The sequence below is a fragment of the Myotis myotis genome, unplaced genomic scaffold (assembly GCF_014108235.1).
Source record: "Myotis myotis isolate mMyoMyo1 unplaced genomic scaffold, mMyoMyo1.p scaffold_m19_p_12, whole genome shotgun sequence".
Lineage (NCBI taxonomy): Eukaryota > Metazoa > Chordata > Mammalia > Chiroptera > Vespertilionidae > Myotis > Myotis myotis.
Window position 1 is genome coordinate 65,853,629 of NW_023416316.1, and position 23,822 is coordinate 65,877,450.

Sequence of the window (23,822 nt, forward strand, 5' to 3'; positions counted from 1 at the left end):
ATATAAAATATAATCCAGTGTGGTCATCTGGTGAATGTGCTTCATAGACCTATAAAATAAAACTTTTACTTTGTTTTGTTTAAATCTTTATTGTTGAAAGTATTACATATGTCCCCTCTTGTTCCCCCCATTGACCTCTTCTAACCTGACCCCACCCCCTGCCCCAGGCCTTCACCACTCTATTGTCTGTGTTCATGGGTTATGCATATATGCACCCTTCCCCTAAAATATAAATTTTTAAAAATACAGGCCAGAAATGAGTAGAGAACCCAAAGCTGAAGCCGAAGCAGTAGGCATGAGAGCAAATGCTGCATCACCAGAGGGGGATGAATCTGGATACAGCTGCTTCAGGGCCTAGAGCTGGGATTTTAATGACCAGGTTAGGACAGGCGAGCCCGTGCCAGATAGGAGACTGGAACTGAGGTAACATCACACAGTTAGAATTATTGAAAACCTCCCTCTACATAAAAATGAGACTAGAAAAACTACCACTGCTTCCTAATAGTTCAGTGAAGAGGCAACTACTAGTAAGTCTGTATTCTGCCCCAATCTCAGTGTGAAAAAAAAATGCATCTAGTGAAAAACACAAAACATGCACAAGCATGTTGCCCAAATATACATTATTTAGATTATGCAAGAATCCTGAGCTGATAAATCACCATAAAAATGTCCCTAGGACCACAGTAAGCTCTATAGAAGCAAACTCAAATTGTTATGTAAAAATATGTTCATAACTCAGGACTCAAAAGACTCCCTTAGAATAAACAATTCCTGCTGAACAAACCAGACAAAGAAGCAAACCAATCAGGAGTCATATACACAACAAGCAGAATTAGCATCCCAAGAACTAGTAGTAATAGAATAATCTGATAAATCTAAACTCTAACAATGTTTAAAAGTATATTTAAAATGAAATAGTCAACTGATATAAAAAAAATCGTCAGAACTGGAAAAAAGAAGTAAGTAGAATACTAAAAATTAAAAATACAATGTTAAGTTGCATATTAGATACAGCTGAAAAGAGAATTAGTATTAAGAAAGATACTTTGCCTAACCTGCCTGAGGGCCCTGGGCAAAGCAGACCTGGGTGCACAGCTCAGTCCTTCCCACATGCATCCAGGCCATGCATCCAGAGCCACAGCTGTGGATAGCTGATTGCTCTAAATAGGATCCTCAGCGCCAGTCACAAAGACTGAAGAAAATACTCATAGTGTAGCACAGAAAAAATAAAAAGATAGAAAGTGTTAGAGGATATAAGATAGAGAACAGAATGAAAAAATAAAATATATATTTTATAGAAGTTCCAGGACACGGGAGTAGAAAATTGTGAAAGAGGCAAAATTGAAATGACAATGGCTAAGAACTTAGCAGAATTAAAGTAATACTTGTGTTCCTCATTTGAAACATCATAAGCCCCAAGCAGGATTCAAAAGAAACAGAAAACCACACACACACACACACACACACACATGCATACCCCTGGACACATTGTGGTAAATTGAAGAACACCGTAACCAAAGACAGTCATGGAAGCAACCAGAGAGAAAAATATAGTTTAACAACCTAATAATGCTAATCAGATTAGCAGCAAACTTTTCATCAATGATAGAGGCTAGAAGAAAATGGAATAACATATTCAAAGTGGGAAGAGAAAATAACTGTGAAACAACTATTTGATACCCAACTAAATTACCACGCAAAATGAGTGTGAAATAAAGACATATTCATACAAAAAAGAAGACAATATCTAACTCACAGACACTCCTTAAAAAATTAAACAATAATAATGTTTCATATGAAGTAAATTAAACTAAGAAAAAGATAAACAATGATGAGTAAAGGAGATGATAAACATGACAGTCACTTTATAATCACCCTACTGCTTAAAAATTTTTAAAGATTAATGGGGGAAAATCATAAACAACTTGGAGCTAAAATATTAGTAATAATATGGAAGGATAATTAACTTAAAATATTCAAAGGCCCTTGTGTTGTTTAATAAAAGAAAAAAAATTATTTGAATGATTATTTAAAAAGTTAAAGGGCAGATTAAGTGGAAGCTACACTAACATTCTCCCAAGACCAAACTGGAATTGCAACTAAAATATAGAAAAATAATCCTGAATAACCAACAAAAGACAAGCTGGAGAGAAGCCTTATAACCAAGGTTGTAAAGAGGAGGCTGCATCAAGACTGGTAGGGAGGGGGGAGCCACAAGAGGGCTGGCCAGGCTCCCACAGGCAGCAGCTGAAGGGATATCTCAGCTGTGGGGCATTCCCCCTGAGAAGTCTTGGGTCTAAACCCGGAACCAGTCTTCCCAGCCCAGAGTACCAGAACTGGGAAAGGTGCCCACATAACATCTGGCTGTGAGAAGCATTGGGGTTCTGTCCAGCAGGGACAGATGGCTAGATTACGCAGACACCCCTTAAAACGCTGATGCACTAAATTTCGTTTGCAGCCACTTACCTTGGGCTCTGGCAGAAAGAAGGCAGAGTGGACTTCAGAGCTGTAGGATGAGAGCCTGGGGTAAGAGCAGAGAGGAAAACCTTCAGGATCCATGTGCTGAGTCATTCCCTCACATGACAGAAACCATCTTTCTCAGGCAGAGCTTTCCCATCAGTGCAGCTTTTGCCTGGGGGGAAGAAATTGCCCCCTTGTTGGAAACCCTCTCACCCCACCCTGTGGAGTTCTGAGCTCTACAGCCTGGGGCTCCTTTAGTGGCTGAGACGAACAATCTGCCTGCAGGCAGAAGCTGATTTCTGGGTACTTTGAGTCTTTGCTTAACGTGCCTCAGGGCCCTGGGAAAAGCAGACCTTGGTGCACAGCTCAGTCCTTCCCACGTGTGTCCAAGCCCATCAGGTAGAGCCACAAGCTTTGGATTGCTGATTGCTCTAAATAGGGTATTCAGTTACAAACAGCGTCTGACACTGGCCTGTACCAGAGCCCTCTGAAGAGGCCCCAACCCATAAGCTCAGTGGTAAGCTTCAGACAACAGAGCAGGATCCAAGAAGCTCCACAAGTGGTATATCCACAGGTAAATATCCAAGACAGGCAGAGGAGAATTCTCCTTCCCGTGATAAGCAACTGCCCAGCAGACTGCACGCTATGTTGGGGGTAGAGCCTGAGGGTCAAGCTCATGTATGAATGAGCCAATAGCAATGAAGACTCAATTACAACAGGAGGGCCAACACAACATGCACAAGGAGCATTATTAGAGCACCCAGGTCTGGTGACCAGGGAAACTGTACCACTGGATTCCACAGGTCAACCACTACATATAGCCCAGTGATGGCGAACCTTTTGAGCTCAGCATGTCAGCGTTTTGAAAAACCCTAACTGAACTCTGGTGCCATGTGACATATAGAAATTTTTTGATATTTGCAACCATAGTAAAACAAAGATTTATATTTTTGATATTTATTTATATATTTAAATGCCATTTAACAAAGAAAAATCAACCAAAAAAATGAGTTCGCATGTCACCTCTGACACGCGTGTCATAGGTTCGCCATCACTGATATAGCCACTGTACTAAGATCTACCTAATACATAGAAACAAAACCAAGCAGGCATCCAAAATGGGGAGACAAAGAAATAAGCCCCAAATGAAAGAACAAGAGAATTCTCCAGAAGAAGAGCGAAATGAAATGGAGGTAAGCAACTTATCAGATATAGAGTTCAGAGTAATGATTATAAGGATGCTCAACATCATGAGAAAAGATATAGAAACTATGAAAAATGACCAGGCAGAAATAAATGAAGGATGACATAACTGAAATAAAGGAAACACTGTAAGGAATAAAGAGCAGAGGAAGCAGAGGATCAGATCAGTGAATTAGAAGACAGGGTAGAAAAAAAATCACTCAATTAGAGAACCAAAAAGAAAAAACAATTAAAAAACAGGAGGACTGCCCTGGCCGGTTTGGCTCAGTGGATGGAGCGTCGGCCTGCGGAATGAAGGGTCCCAGGTTCGATTCTGGTCAAGGGCATGTACCTTGGTTGCAGGCATATCCCCAGTAGGAGGCGTGCAGGAGGCAGCTGATCGATGTTTCTCTCTCATCCATGTTTCTAACTCTCTATCCCTCTCCCTTCCTCTCTGTAAAAAATCAATAAAATATATATTTTTTTAAAAAACAGCCCTAACTGGTTTGGCTCAGTGGATAGAGCGTCGGCCTGCGGACCGAAGGGTCCCAGGTTCGTTTCCAGTCAAGGCCATGTACCTTGGTTGCTGGCACATCCCCAGTAGGGAGTGTGCAGGGGGCAGCTGAATCGATGTTTCTCTCTCATCGATGTTTCTAACTCTCTATCCCTTTCCCTCTCCCTTCCTCTCTGTAAAAAATCAATAAAATATATTTTTAAAAATCACACAAAAAAACAGGGAGGTCAGGCCTAGCTAGTTTGGCTCAGTGGTTAGAGTGTTGGCCTGTAGAATGAAGGGTTGTGGGTTTGATTCCAGTCAAGGGAATGTACCTCGATTGCATGCTTGATCCCTGGCCCTGGTTGGAACACATCCAGGAGGCAACCAATCAATGTGTCTCTCTCACATCGATGTTTCTCTCTCTTTCTCTCTGTCTCTCCCCCTCCATTCCACTCTCTCTAAAAACCAATGGAAAAAAATATCCTGGAGTGAGGATTAACAAAAAAATAACACAAAAACAAACAACAACTGGAGGACAGTTTAAGGGAGATGTGGGACAACATGAAATGTAACAATATCTGCATCATAAGAGTAAAAGGAGAAGAGAGTAAGCAAGGGATAAAGAACCTGTTTGAAGAAATAATTGCAGAAAAATTCCCTAACCTGGTGAAGGAAAAAGTCACACAAGTTTAGGAGGCACAGAGAGTCCCAACCAAGAAGAACCCAAACAGGCCCATCCCAGACACATCATAATTGAAATGCCAAAAGTTAAAGACAAAATCTTAAAGGCAGCAAGAGAAAAGCAATTTGTTACCTACAAAGAAGCTTCCATAAGGATGTAACCTGATTTTTCAACAAAAACTCTACAGGCCAGAATGGAATGGCATGAAATATTCAAGGTAATGAAAAGCAAGGATCTAAAACCAAGACTACTACATACAGCAAGGGTATCATTCAAAATAGAAGGTGAAATAAAGAGCTTCCCAGAAAAAAAAAAAAAAAGACTAAATAAGTTTATCAACACCTAACCAGCATTACAAGAAATGTTAAAAGGACTGCAGTAATAATAAAAATAAATAGAGAAAGAAATATAGGCATAAAGAATTATTAAAATGGCTATTAATAAGAACCTACCAATAATAACCTTAAATGTTAATGTATTAAATGCCCCAAACAAATCAAAAGACATAGGGTAGCTTAATGGATAAAAAAAACATGATCCACATATATACTGTCTACAAAAGATCCACCTCAGAACAAAAGACAGGATGAGAATGAAGGGATGGGAAAATATTTTCCATACAAATGGAAACAAATAAAAAAGCTGGGAAAGCAATACTCTCATTGGACAAAATAGACTTCAAAATGAAGGCCATCACAAGAGACAATAAAGGTTACTTCCTAATACTAAAGGGATCGATACAATAAGAGGATATAACCCTGGTAAACATATATGCACCTAATATGGGAACATCTAGATATATTTTTTAAAAAAAAATTTCTGGAGGACTTTAAGGGAGAAAGCAACAGCAATACAATGATAGTAGGGGTCTTTAACACCTTACTGACTTCACTGGATAGATCTTCCAGACAAAAAAGAAATCAACAAGGAAACAGTGACTCTAAATGACAAACTCAATCAGATAGATTTAACTGACATTTGCAGAACATTTCACCCTGACGTTGCAGAACATACATTCTTCTCAAGTGTACATGGGGCATTCTCAAAGATGGACCACATGTTAGCACATAAAACAAGTCTCTAACAGTTTAATAAGATTGAAATCATATAAAGCATCTTTTTAGATCACAATCACATGAAATTAGAAATCAACTGTAATAAAAACACTCAAGGCCAGCTGGTATAGCTGAGTGGTTGAGTGTTGACTTATATACCGGTAGGTCATGGTTCAATTCCCAGTCAAGGCACATGCCTGTGTTGCAGACTCAATCCCCAGTAGTGGGTGTGAAGGAGGCAGTTGATCAATAATTCTCTCTCATCATTGATGTTTCTATCTCTCTCTCCTTTTCCCTTCCTTTCTGAAATCAATAAAAATACATTGTAAAAAACACACTCAAAAGCATTGAAACACATGGAAGCTAAATAACATGTTATTAAACAATGAATCAGTTACAAATGAGATCAAAGAAGAAATAAAAAACTTCCTGGAAACAAATGAAAATGAACACACAACAACCCAAAATCTATGGGACACAGCAAAAGCAGTCCTGAGGGGGAAGTTCATAGCATTATAGGCCTACCTCAAAATCAAGAAAAATTTCTAACAAACTCTATAACTGTACAACCTAAAGAATTAGAAAGAGAACAAGAAAAGCCCAGAGTAAGTAGAAGGAGTAAGTTAGTATAAAAATAACAAAGATTAAAGCAGAAATAGATGACATAGAGACTGAAAAAAAAAACAAAACAATAAAAAAGAGCAATGAAATCAAGAGCTGTTTTTTTGAAAAAAAATAAACAAGATTGAATGACCTTTAGCCAAATCGTCAAGAAACAACGAGAAAGGACCTAAATAAATGAAATCAGAAACAAAAACTGACACCACAGAAATAAGGATTGTAAGAAAATACTATGAACAACTATATGCCTACAAGCTGGATAATCTGGATGAAATGGACAAATTCCTAGAAAAATACAATCGACCAAAACTGAATCAGAAAGAATCAGAAAACCTGAATAGGCCAATATCAACTGATGAAGTAGAAGCAGTAATCAAACTCCCAGCAAACAAAAAGCCCTGGTCCAGATGGCTTCACAGGGGAGTTTTACCAAACACTCAAAGAACTAACACCTATACTCCTCAAACAGAGAAACTAAAAAAAAAAAAAAAAAAAAAAAAAATCCCATTTGTCACTGCAATAAAATAAAAATTAAGATACTTTGGAATAAACATAACGAAGGAGGTAAAGGACCCGTACTCAGAAAACCACAGGACATTGAAAAAAGAGATAGAGGAATATATAAACTAGTTGAAGAATATACTGTGTTCATCAGTAGATAAATGGATAAAAAAGCTGTGGTACATTTACAGCTTGGAATACTATGCAGCTGTAAAAAAAGAAGAATATCTTACCCTATGAGGCAGCATGGAGGGACCTGGAGAGTATTATGCTAAGTGAAATAAGCCAGTCAGAGAAAGACAAGTATCACATGATCTCACTCATTTATGGAATCTAATGAACAAAATAAACTGATGAACAAAATAGATCCAGAGACATGGAAGCATGGAACAGACTGAGGAATCTCAGATTGGGGCGGGGGGGGGGGGGCGGGAAGAGGAAGAGATTAACCAAAGAACTTATAATCCATGGACATAGACCGTCGTGTAGTGAAGGCCTGGTGCGGCGGGGAGAGGGGATAGAGGGAGTCAGTGGAGGGGAAAAAGGGACATCTGTAATACTTTCAACAATAAAGATAAATAAATAAAAGTCAAAGCTAAGTAATTTTAGGGGAAATGAGAAAGAAATAGAATATGTAACTTTCAAAGTAGTAGTGGGGGGGAGGGGGAAAAAGGAAGACTCTCTTGAGACGTGCACAGACAGATAAACCCAGAAAGAACTTGCCACCAGCAGATCCTCACTAAAGAAAATACTGAAGAATGTAGTTTGAGCAAAAGAAAATTGATCACAGATGTAAGGCATATAAGAGGAGATATAAGAAGGAATCGCAAGGATATAAGAAGACATAAGATTCTGAAATATAATAAAGAATTGAGAGGACTGAAAGTGGTAAATATATAGGTAAATTAATACAAGCATTGATGCTCTAAAAGAACAACAACAACAAAAATGCTTCGTGGGATGTTTAAGAAGAAAAAATACATAGTTTTAAAATACGCCGAAAGACTAGCACAGGAATTAAAGGGACATGAATGGGAAGGGTGTTGTTCAGAGGAAGATAAAGATACTGACCGCTTTAGAATTGGGTGAAATAAAAACAGACTGTAAGTTTTGGAGTGGTACAGAAGAAAAAGTGTAGTGAGACACAACAAGCAAACAAACAAACAAACAAAAACACACACAACACAATCAATCCAAAAGAAGACAAGAAAGGAGAGAGGATGCATAGAAATTGTGGAACAAATGAAAAGCACAATGGCAGACATGAAGTAAAATGTATCAGAAATGATAACATGTAGATTCACCAAATGCTCCAGCTAAATGATGCCTTCTGGGCAAGCGAGGTCACAAAAATGAGTCAACAGTACGTCTAGGAGAGCAACAGCTCCAATGAAATAGTAACTGATGATTCCTCAGGGTCAGGGAGACAATAGAGCAGAGTGGGGCCTGGGGCAAACTGCTGAGTCTATGTATCTGAAGAAGGTAGCTCTCACAGATTGTTGCCACCATGTAGGAATACAAACCCAGTGTCAGGTTGGTCAACAAGGCTGGAAGTTCAGTGTTTTGTGAGAAATTTGCATTTTAAACATTGGCTACTAATTTTTGTTTTGTTTTGTTTTTTAATTCTCACCCATGGATATTTTTCCATTGATTTTTAGAGTGAGTGCAAGGGAGGGGGAAAGAGAGAGAGAAACGTCCATGAGAAAGAGACACATTGATTGGTAGCCTCCCGTACATGCCCAGACTAGGGTGGGGGATTGAGCCTGCAACTGAGCCTGTGATATTCACCTTCTGAGTTACATGTGCTTGACTGAACTTGAACCCGGGACCCTTCAGTCTGCAGGTTGACACTCTATCCACTGAGCCAAATTGGGCTAGGCTACTAATTTTTAAAGATGAAACACCAAAAGAAAAAGAAAAAAGGGAGAGAAAATGCTATCAATCCAGTAGGTAGGAGGGAAAAAGATAAAATGATGCCAAGAGCATGGTAAATAAAATGCAAAAACAAGAACAGAAAGCAAAAGACAAAAGAAAAACCCTTGCAAAGCCTAGCAGCATGAATGGAAGTGACGGCTTACACTAAAACACCACTGAGACCCACACCCTGTAATTTCCACCCTGCTCAACCTTATCATTTGGCTGAAGAGACCTAACATTAACGGATGGGAAAAGCACTGCATAATCCAGACGTAAAGTACATGGAGCCCCAGTGGTCACTCAAAACTCCATATAATGTCTGGGTGTTTGTTCCACCAGTTCTGCTTACACCAGGTCTCCTCTGGGGCTTACTGGTCATCTAGATTTATCTAGCTGTTAATAAAAATAGTAGCGTTAAAAATGCCTGGAAGGGTAGAGAGGAGGAAGCAGAGTTGGGAAAAAGAATCAATGACAGTCACCTTCTGTTCCTCTGAGTCTGTGATCTGAGCCAGTCCTGGGATGCCAGTTCTTGCCCAGGGCCTAGGAGGTCAGGTTCAGCATGGCTCCCAGGGTCTTCCAGACCCAGCCCAGCCCCTACCAGGATGCAGGAGACACCTTTGCCAGTCCCGTACCCCTGCTGGCCGTTTTCCTGTCTTCCTCCCAACTTCAAGCCAGTGCACTCCCCAGGAGAGCATTCTCTAAGGTTGCTTCAGTTTCCTGACGAAATCCCTGCATGAGGAATGCACCAGATGGCTATTTTTAAACTTAGTTGGGCTCTGCAAAAATATGTGAAATAAGACCAAGAAAATTGTGTTTATCATAATTCCAGAAGGCACGAGGGGTAATTGGGTTGGCTGGACAGGGCCTGCTCCTGGCAAGGACTGCAGCCATGGTGGGGACCAGCCTCCTAGGGTCTTGTCTGTGGACAGGCCTCCTATTAAAGTGGTCTCATCACCCGTGTAGCCTGGCTCCAGTGCCTACAGTCTAACCTCACCATGGGTGTACGTAAATATTTGAAAACTTAAGGGAGATACATAATTATGTCCAGAATGTAAAGAGAAAAACACAAAAAAATAACAGCTGTTCAAGTGAAGGTCTACAAATGCATGATGTTTATTTCTTAATTGTTAAACCTAATATTCAAAGATATTTTATTCTACATGAAAACAGTTGGCTAAATTTTCTCACTTTCTAATACGCAACAGTAACACTCCTGAGAAATCAGAGCCGGTCAAAACAGAAGGAGTTACTCACAGTCAATTTCAAAAGCCAAATTATAGAAATGCTTGTCATCTCTTGCAGCAAAACCTTACATTTAACGCAGGGCGTGGGTGCACATTGACATGTTCGGCATGTGTGTGGGAGGGTCCTAGGCCTCAGAAGGTCCTACAGACCTGGCCCTGAGCAGCCAGAAGGCCAAGGAGAGCGGGAACCAGCAATGCAGGGGACAAGCGGAGGGTTGGTCACGGTTGAGGTGGCCCCTCCTCTGCTCCAAGTCTCATGAAATCATTAATAAAACTACTGACCCAGGAAAACGCTGATTTCCACTGGATTTCTTAGAGAAATGGAAAAAGGATAAGACTTAGGACCAGATCAGATTCTGAGTGGAAGTGTGGAGACTGCACAATTCAGGAGAAGGGACAGAAAAGCAAAAGGGTATGTGGGGGGGAGAGGGGATGAGTGGTGGCGGGGGACAGGGGAGGGAGGAGCCAAAGGGGAGCCAGAGCAGGGGTGAGGGGTCAGAGAGCAAAGGGGAGTCAGAAAAGGGGTGTGTGGCCATGTTGAACTCACATACCAGAAATTGGGGTTCAGACCAAGTTCTACCTAAGTCTTTGAGGGGCAAGGTTGCCCCCAAGTGAGCAATGTTACCTGTGTTTCATAACGTATGCTCCTCTGAAAACACACAACCTGCTGAGACTGCCCAGGACTAAAGAGGGGCTAAAAAGAGAGGTGATCAGGGGCCCTTCCTCAGGGCTGCCCCTCAGAGACTCAGTCCTTAGGAGAGAAGGGGAGGGCTAGTCAGTGCTGCCAGAAGACCTAGATCCAACCAGGTCTCCCGGATGGTCACGGCAGTGTGTGGCCCACCAGGTGGGGCTGAGAAGGTGGGGTCTGCACTTCAGCGGCAGTGAACTGGTACTGAAAACAAAACAAAACAAACAAAACAAAACAAAACAAAACAAAACAAAACAAAACAAAAACTCAGGTGGAGCAGGAAACCATAGGAAGTGCACATTTCTCCCCAAGCAAAGCGCATGGGTGGCAAGCTGTCAGCACAGAGCAGAGTGAGGCCATTATGTGGGGCTTGTTTCTACTCTAAATAAAAAGCACGAAGAACTTGGAAACGTTTGCTGTCAGCCTCAACTTCGGAGTCACCCTACCCCATGCTCGCTGAAGGGCCACCATCTAGGCTCCTTGGGCAGCGGGCCCAGGATGATTACCTGCTGTTTGCCCCCAACCTTGTTCCTGCTGCTGCCTTTCAGGTCTGCCCACCTCCCCAGCCAGGCACCTGCTCTGTGGGCTCGGCGCCTGCATGAATCAATCCCTCAGTTCTCTCTCTCTCCCCCCTCAGTGTCCATGCATCCTGGGCTTTTTCTGTAGGCACTCATATCCAGGCCTCAGGATCCCTTGGGTACCAGCCACTAAACCATCTCCACAGAGCCAGACCCAGGTGCCATCTTGGATGCGCTAGCCTGGGACTCTGAGACATACAGTCACAGTGACCAGTACACCTCACTTAATAGAAACTTGAGTATTGCCTTCAACTGATGACACTTGACCCACCCTGGACAACTGGCCCTGCCCCTGTTTAAACAGACCACTCATTCACGCTCTAGACCAGCATTCTTCATTGCCAGATGGACCGTGTTAGCAGATGTTTCATTAGCATCCAGTGCACAGACTGATAAAATATTAATAACAATAAATCACAGCAAACAGTTCTATATATTACGCATCACTATTAACTATTGCTAGCTATATAAGTACCAACTCAAGGAGTTGATATGCAAGCCTCTTTGTAATAAAAGGATCAAATCCTACATTTAATTTGTCCAATCAATATTTATTGGGCACCTGCCAGGTCAGGCTGGGTTTGATGTGGTGAACAAAACAGACATGATTCTTATCTTAATGGAGTTTAGAATCTGGTGGGGGAGAAGCCGTTAAACACACACACACAAACACACACACACACACGAAATACAGTAACCAACTGCTGTGTGCTATGAATGAGAAGGGAAGTGTTACAAAAGAGGAGAGTGGGGCAAGGCTTGTTTATTTTTTTTAAAATATATTTTATTGATTTTTTACAGAGAGGAAGGGAGAGGGATAGAGAGTTAGAAACATCGATGAGAGAGAAACATCAATCAGGTGCCTCCTGCACACCTCCCACTGGGGATGTGCCCACAACCAAGGTACATGCCCTGGACCGGAATCGAACCTGGGACCCTTCAGTCCGCAGGCTGATGCTCTATCCACTGAGCCAAACCAGGTAGGACGCAAGGGCTTGTTTAGATGGTGGCCCAAGGATGCCTTTGAGGAAGATACCTGTGCACAGAGACCCCGGGGATCCGGGACCACCTGTCAGAGTTGACGGAGCTTCCAACGCAGGAGCACTGGCAAGGGAGAAGGACTGAGCTGGGACACCACACTCTGGTGCCCTTACAACACCACAGAAGTGCGCACTGTCTAGGCCAGTGATGGCGAACCTATGACACACGTGTCAGAGGTGACACGCAAACTCATTTTTTTGGTTGATTTTTCATTGTTAAATGGCATTTAAATATATAAAATATATATCAAAAATATAAGTCTTTGTTTTACTATGGTTGCAAATATCAAAAAATTTCTATATGTGACACGGCACCAGAGTTAAGTTAGGGCTTTTCAAAATGCTGACACGCCGAGCTCAAAACGTTCGCCACCACTGGACTCTAGGCCCTGCCTTCACCATCACCCTCACTCTTGCAGATCCTTTGCACAGGTCCTAAGAAGCAGCCATACTTCCCCACAGGGAGTCTGCTGTCCCTCAGCCTCACGCCTGCCTCTGGCATGCTGCTCTGAATCGCCCCTGGGGCTGGCGGTCTGCAAAGGATTTTCTCAAGCTCCTTTACCTATGGGTTTCCTATTGTGCTGTAGACGTGGGAGGTAGAAGAAGGAGATCATCAGAAAGAATAAACACAGTCTTCCTACGTTTAGCAATTCCAGGGCAGCAGCTGCTGGAGCAGCAGCAAGAGGAGGTGACTGAGAACTCTTAGCAAACCGCCTCGCTCGGCTCAGCATCGAGCCCAGCAGGTATCACGGAGAACTGCAAAATGTTCACAAGAGATTCGAGATGGGCATCACCTCTGCACGCCCAGTGGAATACCACGGCCCAGGGAGGAGGCGAGGCTTGCTTACATAATGCACACTTCAAGGCTGCCTGTGCCCACTTATCTGGGCAGTTTCAGCCTGGGCGAGGAGAAGGACTGGTATAGGGCTATCACCACGCCATGGCAGGGATGAACTGTTCCTACTTATTATGGGAGGACTGGTAACTTGCATGACTAAAAAGGTGAATCTTCATGTTTCAAATGACGATGCGGGGTGGGATTTTAGACATATGGTTCCCACCCTCGTTTTGGAAAATTGGATGTTGTTTTTCAGCTTCTCTCTGCTGTTATACGTACACATATCCCTTTGCACAGCCTTTGTCCATAGTCCCCCCTTTCACTTCCCCCAGCCCGTCTCTCTCCCTCTCTCTCTCTCTCCCTCTCTCTCTCTCTGTCGTGGTTTTCTTCCCTGTCACTTCACAGTCCTGCATGGAAAGCAGACAGAAGTGTTGTGTGTGGGGACCCCTCACTCCCAAGCAGGTCTGAAAGTAGCAGGTGCCTCTGCAGAGGCTGCGGTTGGACCTTAGACCTACACCCAGCAGCTGCCGATCCTGGGCTCTCACTTTTGAAAGCAGTTTCCAAACGCACTACGCTCATTTCTCTCAACACAGGAAGAGAGAACAGCTGTGTTGCTGATATAGAGTGCAGCTTAAATTGGAGGTGATGGGGCACTGATTTCCCCAATCGGGAGATGAACATAAACTGTGGGTGGGGGGAGGGTAAAGGTTGGAGGGCAGCTTCCAAGGAGCACATCTGCAAATAAAAGCATAGGTTTCCTTGGCTGGGAAGAGGCCCCCACGAAGGCAACTGTCACACTAGATGAAAAAGGAATATTTTCTTTTTGGAAACTGAGGTTCATACTTTCAGTGAACAAACATGTGTAGATGACCTACTCTGCATCGGAGGAAACTCTAGGCCCCGGGGAGACGAAAACGAATGAGACACAGTCCCTGCCCCTAAGGTGTTCATGGTTTATGAGGGAGGTTTAGACACACACACACATGCGCGCGCACACACGCACACACACTGACATATTAAAAATATTATCCTGAGTGTTTGCAGAATTATAAGTTTGCTTAAAGAGGAAGAAGCAAGTAATGGTATTTAAGAGAGGGACACAAGACATGAGTTTCCCACAGGACATGAGATTTGAACTTGGACATTTAAAGATGAGTAGGAGCTTGTCTGGTGGGAGACAAGAAAGAGCATCCAGGAAAAGAAAGAGTGCATGCAAAGGCGGGTAGGGTGCGAGCACTTGGCCTGTTAGGGAAGGGGCTGCTGTGGCTCAGCCTGTGCTGGGGGCGGGGAGGGGAGAGGAGGTCTTCAGAGGTTACCTGACTTGCCCTGAGCTTCCAAAGTAACATAGGTCCCAGGCCCCCCTGGCCAGGCTTTCTCACCCTCCTTCAGTGCTCTTTTCGCTGGACCACGGTGCCTTCGTTGCCAATGAAATGCCCTCAGGTGCTGTGGGCCCAATGGGACGCTCAATGAGATGCCAGATGAAAGCATGGAAAAGTGAACGATTATAACAAATATGCCAACCTGAAATAAAGATTATTTCTCAAAGCCCCAAATAACACATCATGTAGTCATTTTTCTTAATTTTGAAAGTAACATATACCAGGCAGGAGGAAGATGGTAATAATAATGATAAAAATTGCAACAAACGTTCCTAGTACTTTACACTTTTAAAATCCTCTTTTATGTATATTATTTCATCACAAGAAGAAGAGAATTCTATAGTATGAACAAAATTATTATGCAGTCCGTAACTAAAAAGAACAATATATTATTTATAACTGTTTGAGGCTATCACTGGTGTCAAAACATAAAACAGATGCCTTCATGCCGAGGGATTTGGTGCCAACTCCACATAAACCAGAAGGTTAGAAAAGAGAAAACAGAGTGTATTCATGCTGTTTATTAAGGAGGAAACCCGTTCACTTTCAAATGCTGGGGGGCTTTGAAGTGATGAAAGACAGCGCAGTGACAGGGGCAGAGAAATGAGTGCAGCCGAGTTTCCCAACATTGTAGGCCCTACAATAATTTTACCAGAATAAGGCTTATTTTTATTCCAAAAGTAATCACTGTCAATCAAGCTGCTTCGTTTTGGAGAGTGGGGGTAAAGACATATGTCAGGATCCACCATGCTTTTTCTATATTCTAGATTTGAAAGCTAATTCCTTTAAGATCAACATAGGCATTTGCACGTTTTATAAGCAGCTTTTACTTGGCACCATCACCTTTATAGGCCTATCTCCCACAACTCCATTTTGAGATGCCTAAATTGGAAGCAGTCTTTCTCATCTCTCCCTTCTCAAATGGAGAGCACTTGTAGTGAAGAAAAAGGAATTTTGCAAATGAGATTTGAGAGTGGGGGTGGTGGTGGGCCGGTGTGTGTGTCCATGACAGAGTAAAAGCCAACTGCAGAGTTTGCAGAGTATTTTTTGTTCGATTGAAAACCCTGTATATGGGCATATCACTTGTATATGTTTGCATGAGGAAGGAGAAAGGTGTGGCACAATAGAAGCTGGTCTGGAGGAAGTGGAGGAAGGAAGTGGGAATGAAAGTGAGGGAAGACATTGTTAGCTTTTTCTTCATATATTCTCATCATGTTCACACTTGTTACAGCAATCATAAAATGTCACACTTTTCCTCTAATTGAAAAGGAATTGAATAGAAAAAAACTTGACAAGGAAAATAGACCCCATGAGTTAAAAAACAAAACAAAACACACAAAGCTTGTAAGAATTGATTCAACAAGCAGGCCTGAGTAAATTACAGCCCATAGCAGAGAAAGAGTCCCCGAAGGCCCACATATCTCACAGGGAGTGTGCCAGCCAAGTGACCCCCATAGTGGAGACTCCTAAAGATCTTCAGAAAAGGTATTCATCTAATAACACCAAGCACCGTAAATGAGCAGGCAAGTGGGATTCAACCCAGGACCAAACTGCTTTTGGAACCGGCGGCCGCCAGGCATTATGCTGGCAATTATTCATTGTATCTGGAGAAGAAAATCCACTCGTTTTGGACTGTTTGGGTTAGCAAGCTAAATTTCTATCACAAGACCCGCATATACAGGGAACTAAGTGTGAAGCGAGCATTCAGAGATGCGTCCCAGTCCTGGGAGCCTGTGCGTTCTGCAGGCAACACGGCGAGGCTCTGGCAGCCTCCTGCCTTCACCTTCTGGCTCAGCTGGCACTGCCGTATGGCCTTGGACGATTTCTAATGTGCAAAATGGGCAGGCATTCCTTTCTTACAGAGAAATGTAAGAACATATATTTAAGTAGCTTAGCAGCCACACTGGCAAGCAGTAAGAAGCAGAGCTATTATTACTAAATCCTCCCAGCACCCATTGATCAAGAGTGGGCGCTCTCTGCTCACTCTTTCCGCACATACATTTGTAACGGGGCCCCTCCCTCATCCACATATGAGGAGCTTTAATCCTGTGACAGTTTGGATCCTGGGGATGTTGTTAAAATGCAAATTATGATTCAACAGGTCCGGAGAGTTCTAACTGCTAGTGATGCGGATGCTGCTGGCTCATGTGCCTCCATCGGAGTAGCAAAGCTCTAGGGTAAAACAGTGATAAATGAAAATACTAGCAAAATGAATGAAGCTGAGGGGGATGGGGTGGACTGAGGCAGGGTTAGCTACGCCCAGCCTGTGCCTGCACTTCCACCTGGAACAGTTCTCACAGGGCTGTCTTCCCCTGCCTACTCCACAGGGCTGCCAGCGCCCTCAGGCCCAGGAGCCCATCCTTAGGGTCTGGAGAGGCTACTGCACTCCTTGCTGGCACCCAGTTCAGTTATGAGTCAATGAAGGAATGGATCCCCGAATGTGGTGAATGAGTGAAATTCAGGGAAATCGCTGTTGGTTAATGTTAAAAACCTAATGGGTTTGAATTTTATATATTTTTTAATTACTAGGCTAAAGTCACATATTAGCATTGTTGGGGTTAAGTTCTTCATTGAGCTTGATATTCAGGCAAAAGAACCATCAGGAAAGATGAATTCCAGGCATTCACCCTAGATATATAAAGTTTCAAGAGCTCCCTTTATGGTAAATTAAAAAGGAAAGATCCGGAACTTGCTTCTCCTCTCAGGTGAAGTCACCTGTCCTAAGGAGGAGTAGCCATAGTTCCCAATACCTCAGAGACACTGTCTCTTACAAAACAATCATGCTGGCAACACATTGCTAGACTTAGCATAGATTCTCTTCTGAGGCATGTAACAGGTTTACCCCTCTATGCTACTCCAGATTTCTAAGGAATTAGAGTAAAAAAAAAAACAAAAACAAAAAAAAACCATTCATTACTTTTATGACAAAATATAACAAGTTTTCCAAACGAGGCTTCATAGTCGTATAGTATTTATATGGTACATTTTACTTCATGAACAACTGGAGATTATACTTGCTAAGTAAACTATTATGGAAAAATCTTGTTTTACTGCTAGGAATTAGAAACCTCATTAGACTCAGGAGGACCACTGAAAAATTTAGATTTTATTAGCTAACACCGAAGCACTTGTTCAAATTTAATCTGTTTACATAACATGCTTCTTTTCATCAGGACTTCAAGTTCAAATTCAACGGGTCAGTTCAGGGCCTGTCTCTGTGTGGTTCTTTTGTTGCAAACTGGGACACTGTGCATATGGACAGTACAGTGTCTACTTCTCAACTCCTCCAGATATGTTTAACATGTTAGTTCTGCAGCCTAAATGCTCCAAAGCATGAGTGTGGTTAGCTGTGGTTCATCTACTCAATAGAAAAACAGGACTCAGATCAACAGTGCGTTAAATTTACAATAGAGCACACTTTAATTAGGCCTGTTTTAAAATTCCTCTCTGATTTAATCTAGTCCCCCCCCCCCCCACCCCCCCCCCACCCCCACCCCCCACCCCAGGCAGCCAGGCACTTGAACCTTTGTCAGTAAAGGAATCCTCCTTTTCTGACCGGATCCTTCCGGAGAGCACACAATGTCCCTACACTGCCAGGGAACTTGAAAATCGTTCTTTAATTAATGTTTTCGGTGTCCCTGTGGTCTCATTACACATTTTGTTTTCTTTGTCCCAGAGGGTCTCAAAGAAAATACATTTTCCCCAGCAGGCATTTATGTTTTCGTACAGAGGAGCTGGTTTTCCATTCATGATACAAAACAAATGAATGATGGTTAAGATGGCCCAGACTTTTCCCAGACATTTTCATAGCTGGCAGCCCTTCACTCTCCTCTTCCTACAACTGAAGAAACTTACATGGTTAATCTTCCTCATGGGTGAAGATATTTAGGTAAAAGGAGTTGAAGAATATTCAGAGTGGCTTCCCAGAAAGACATTCTTAGAAAAGCTCTCTATTTAGGGTTCTCCTAAAATACCATTGGTAGGGTCAATTTCTACAGTCTTTCTGAAGGTCACAAAAAAAGCCCAACTATATAACCTTTGACTCACAGGTCACTTCTGGGAATTTGTCCAAATAAAAAATCATAGATGTGTACAAAACTTGGAATTGAAAGCTTATGAATGTTTGTATTACAACAATGTTTATCATTCAAATTTGGAAAGATTTCTTTCCAAAAATAGGTTAATCATGGAGTATCCATATAATGTAATTCTATAAGATCTTTGAAAAGCTTTAACACAAAACTTAAAGATACGAAAATGTTTATGATTTAGTAATACACAAATAAGTAGATAATGAAATGGCATGTCTAGAATTATCGCAATTTAAAAAAAATATATTTGACTGAAAAAAGTAAACTTAAAGTGAACAATAATTATCTCTAGATGGTAGGATAGAGTGATTTTCAATTTCTTCTTTTTTACTTCCCTGCATTTTTGTAGTTTTATATTTTATACACTAAATAAATCCTACTTTTGTAGTTATAATATAAAATGCTCTTATTTTTTTCTCTTATCAGAATGAGTACAGTCTTCATATATGTAGAACTAAGTAATTACTAGATTAGTAGGAAATAAAAAAAGATTAGTGAACATAAAGCTAACTTACTATATAGTTTTGGCATTAACTTCTTATACGTAAATAAATTCCTCCACTGGGTAGATTCTCTACCAACTAGCTCTAATTTCTACTAGCTGATCCAGTTTTTCTGAAGCCGTTCAGTGATGCTTAGTAGATCCAAATGAAAAGCCAAAGAAGACAAGGAAATACAAGGTGCAAAGGAAGCTGGCCTTGGCGGTATACAGAGAGGTGGAAACCCTGAGTATGAATGACTGGGGCTTCTGGACAACAGGATAATGGGAGAGGGAAACGCTATTCCAAGGACAGCTGCCAGCTCCTGCTCCCACTGCCACTCCCCTGCTGCTGCCCCCCTCAGGGCCAGGATTCCCAGCCCAGGGAACGACTGCTGTGGTGCCTGTGGCCTCCCTGGTGTTCTCACACTCCCAAAGCTCAGAGGATAAAAGGCCGCTGTGTTGAAAGCTTGTGCCTCATAGAATAACCACAGGACTCCAAGTGCTTAAGAAGACGTTGCTACTTTTCATATCAATCACTGCGTTTGCTGAGCTACTCCCCAATCTACTGGGAGGTACAAGGGTGGACATTGTTTAATTGGCTTTGGGAGTCTTATGAGCTGTGCTGGGCCATTAATTAGAGGACTTGTCAGAATTAAGTATGTGACGTGTACGCTGGGGAGGGGGAGGCTGGTTCTGCCATGGTCTTGGAAAACCATTTGCAAATGCCCCCTTGGACAAACTTAAGAGAAAACAGAAGAAAGTTAGGAGAAACTCACTTCTTACTAAAAACGTTCAAGGCAGCCAGGCCCTCAGTTTTTGTTCAGGTACCTAATCTCTTTGAATACAAATACCATTAGTCATGCTTAAATTATGTATTTGCAGTGCCAGAATTTTCTCCTCTGACCCACAGAGGAAACCCCGATGTGTAGTACCAGGCTCTCATGTGCTTCCAGCTGGAGATAAAGACAAACAGCGCTGGGGCACCCACCGTTTAAAGGGGGCAGCTACTCAGCACTAGCAGCAGGTGCTCATGTGGAAATAAAGACCGAGAATTGCTCGATCTTTTCCTTTCCCAGAGGAGCTAGTTATCCAGATTTTTATGTAAAACTGTTTTTACAGGTTGACAGCTAAAAAGGAAAACCAATGCTTTCTATGAGCAAAGGAAACATTTCTGAGGGCCAAAGCAGGCCCATGGGATGCCAGTTTGTAACCTCTGATTCAAAAGATCTTAACCTGGAATTGACAAAGTGCATGTTACTAAATTTATCTGTATCTGCATAAATTACCATCTGATACACGGACTAGAAAAGAATCGTGAGTTTAAATTCCAAACTGCCTGGCCAGTGTCCCCTAACCAGGTTCCTAAATTCATTTCGGGCCTGTTTTCCTCCGTTTATTAATATAGGATTTGTATACTAGAGTTTAGCATTTATATATTTTACCCGAGGACTTAAAAGAGCAAATGCATTTAGTTTTATACGTCAGAGTCACTGCTAATAATTTATTTCTTTTATGTGTGAAAAACTGATGAACAAAGAAAAATCCCATAGAAGCCAGAGGCTGAGGCTGGAAGCCAAGAGTCCTGTCTCCTTATGATTCAACGATCCATTAAGAACCCTCTCTAAAGGATGAGTAGGAATGCAAGCCTACTCACCCTCCAGGCTTATGAAGCAAGTCATCATGTACACATGTACACATGCTAATCGTCCCAGCAAGACCAACTCAGGTCCTCGTTTAGAACGCACAGAAAGGAAATGTGTCAGGTGAAGACATCACTGTCTTCAATAACTGGAATATTAATCATATCTAATCCAATGCACATTTCCGAGGGCAGACACTTTAACTTACTAAGTTGCTTTCCACACATGCCATTTCTGGTTAGCATGGCAACATCTGGTTCATGAAGGAAATCGCACCGTCTGAGGGACAAGTTAAAGCAGGAAATGAATGGTGTGTGTGTGTGTGTGTACACACAGAAAAACAGTATATTCTAACATTAAAGAATCTCAATGTTAGGGCATCATTTTTTCTAGAAGTTGTTTGTCTTATATTGGATTGAATTATCATTTTGCCATTAAGTTTTATGTTGAAATGATTTATAGTACATATTGTTTATGAATTTTTTATTCAAAGTCAACCTTTGTTTATTAATTATTTTATTTAAAATTAACCTTTCAATTAGTCTTATGCAAAGGCAATCGCGAGTTACATTTGTTTTTCACATCTAACTTAACTGCATCTTCTTAAATGCTGGGGCCATACTTGACCAGACTTGGGAACTTCTGAGAACTTCCAAATAATGGTTTAAAAAATTACCATTAAAGTCAACATACCAGAAACCAGAAACCCAGACCAGAGGAGCTACATTTCCTTTGAGCCTGGTTCACCTTCTTTAGTTTCTTTCTATCTATGTCTCAAAATCCCTCACTTGGAACAAAACTGTGACTTACCTATAAGGTATCTTGTGAGGAATGCAAAGTTCCTTTGCAAAACTGCCTTATTACGCATAGCTGTCCTTACTTAACAGATGAAAAAAATCCTCATTTAAAACTCCAGTTACAGCAACAGGACTTTTTAAAACGTGCAGAAACTTTTTGAGCAAAGTAGTGCGCTTCCAGCATGGGCAAGTGTCAGAGGACTGATGGGCAGCCCTTTGCTGTTTTGCTTGACTGGAGGGGAAGTTGCTGGGCAAAAGGAAGTAGAAAAATCACAGTTCAGGTTTTACCTGTAGTCCGGGTTGCTCTTTCAGGGACAGCACACTCAACAAAAAAGATCAACACTGGAATCGAACCGTCTGTCCTTCACTCTTGTGCCAATACTGATAGTTAGCTACCTTATTTCTCCCAAACACACCCCATCCCTCTTCCGCCCAATTGAGTGGATCTCCAGTTTCCCACCATGATTTGCTACGCATGGTCCTTCAAGCTCCACTCTCATTATTCCCTGCCTGCTATCAGATCAAATGAGAGGATGAGAGAATTCTCCATGTCAAACCCCAAACAAGCAGGTCGAGCCACACAGGACCTAGAACAGTGATGGCGAACCTTTTGAGCTCAGCGTGTCAGCATTTTGAAAAACCCTAACTGAACTCTGGTGCCATGTCACATATAGAAATTTTTTGATATTTGCAACCATAGTAAAACAAAGATTTATATCTTTGATATTTATTTTATATATTTAAATGCCATTTAACAAAGAAAAATCAACCAAAATAATGAGTTCGCGTGTCACCTCTGACACGCGTGTCATAGGTTCGCCATCCCTGACCTAGAACTATCTTGGTGGAGTCACAAATCATTGTCTCCTACACAATATAAAAACCAAATAATACTTGTACATTCTAAGTCCACTATCTCCTTCCCATTCAAATGCTCAATTACCCTTCACCTTTCCTCTAAAATCTAGGGACTAGACAATTATCTATCATCCTACATGCAGTATTTTACCTATATGCCACACAAATACTATCATATATACTGCACTGGATTCAAGGTAAGCATTATATATCATTTAAAAAACAACATCCTTTAGCCAACTGAGGAATGTTGGTGAAAACTCTAGTCCAGAAAGGACCAAATACACAGCTGGTGACCTGCTCTCCCAGGTGCACAAGGGCAGCCATCAGCCAATCAGAAGCTCTTTCTGCCTTCAGACTCTGAACTCAGCCTTTCCAGGCAGACACCCCAGATGAGTCAAGGCCTTTGCCAGGTGGCCTACAAATCCTCAGTCCACCAGGATGCCAAAGCTAAATTCTTACAGGCAGGAGCATCTTCAGTCTTTTGAAAGAGAAAGTAGGCACAAATCATTTTTTATTTAGTATTTAACCTAAGCTTTGAGGTCAGCAGTTCTAAAACATGCTGTCAGCCATTTGTGACAAAGTCCTCCATTATCTCGTTCATCTCTCTGCTGATTTCTTGGCAACCTCCCTGAGATCTGCTGCTCCCCCTTTTTTGGTGGTTTGGGCGGGGGGCGGTTCTCAAAGCCATAAGTGTGAGCTGATCAGTCACTTCAGAGAATGAGAGGTGCTGACCCCACTGATTCCCAATGCAGGGAAGTGGAAGCAGGACTCCAGCCATCTAATTCCTCAGAATTTAATAAGAGCTTGGGGTGACTACATTGGACCATGAATCAGGTGTATGTGTGGAGTCTAAGAACCAACAGGAAAAGGAGGGTAGGGAGAGAAGAGAATGAAAATCAAGTTAATCTTTTCTGTACAAGATACATGCCTGTATTTTACTTGAGGAAAAAAATCAACCACAAATGTCAAACCTATCAACTTTTTCATCTCGTTTTTGTCACTCTCTCCATCCGTTTTAATTCAGAGCCCAAGTGCCCTACCAGGCCAAGACAAGACCAAATAACAAGACCGTCAGCTTCTCTCCAATGAACAGACGATCCCAAGTGAAATTAAAGTGGAGGCCAGCTGGGCCCAGCAAGCTGCTGCTCTCTGTTCTGGAAGGGGGGTTGGCCTGGAGGGGGCGCTGCCTTCTCCCTCCGCAGTCCTGGCCTGGGCTCAGCAGCCTGGCAGCTCTCCTGCACCTGCCTCTTCCTCCCATTGACTGGGCCCCA

At 42.1% G+C, this 23,822-nt stretch overlaps 1 protein-coding gene across 10 annotated transcripts in view; it reads right to left on the minus strand.

The window, feature by feature from the left end:
• Window positions 1–23,822, minus strand: part of MOB3B (MOB kinase activator 3B) — a 186,444-nt gene that overhangs the window by 140,452 nt on the left and 22,170 nt on the right. For 7 of the 10 annotated variants that reach the window (XR_004971335.1, XM_036331311.1, XM_036331310.1 and 4 more), the window contains exon 2: window positions 2,467–2,521. The exons of 2 other annotated variants lie outside the window; for them this stretch is intronic. The gene's annotated coding sequence lies outside the window, so the exon portion shown is untranslated. Of the gene's footprint in view, window positions 1–2,466; window positions 2,522–9,393; window positions 9,421–23,822 lie in introns of those variants that run through there. One more of the 10 variants, XM_036331306.1, reaches the window with a different exon arrangement.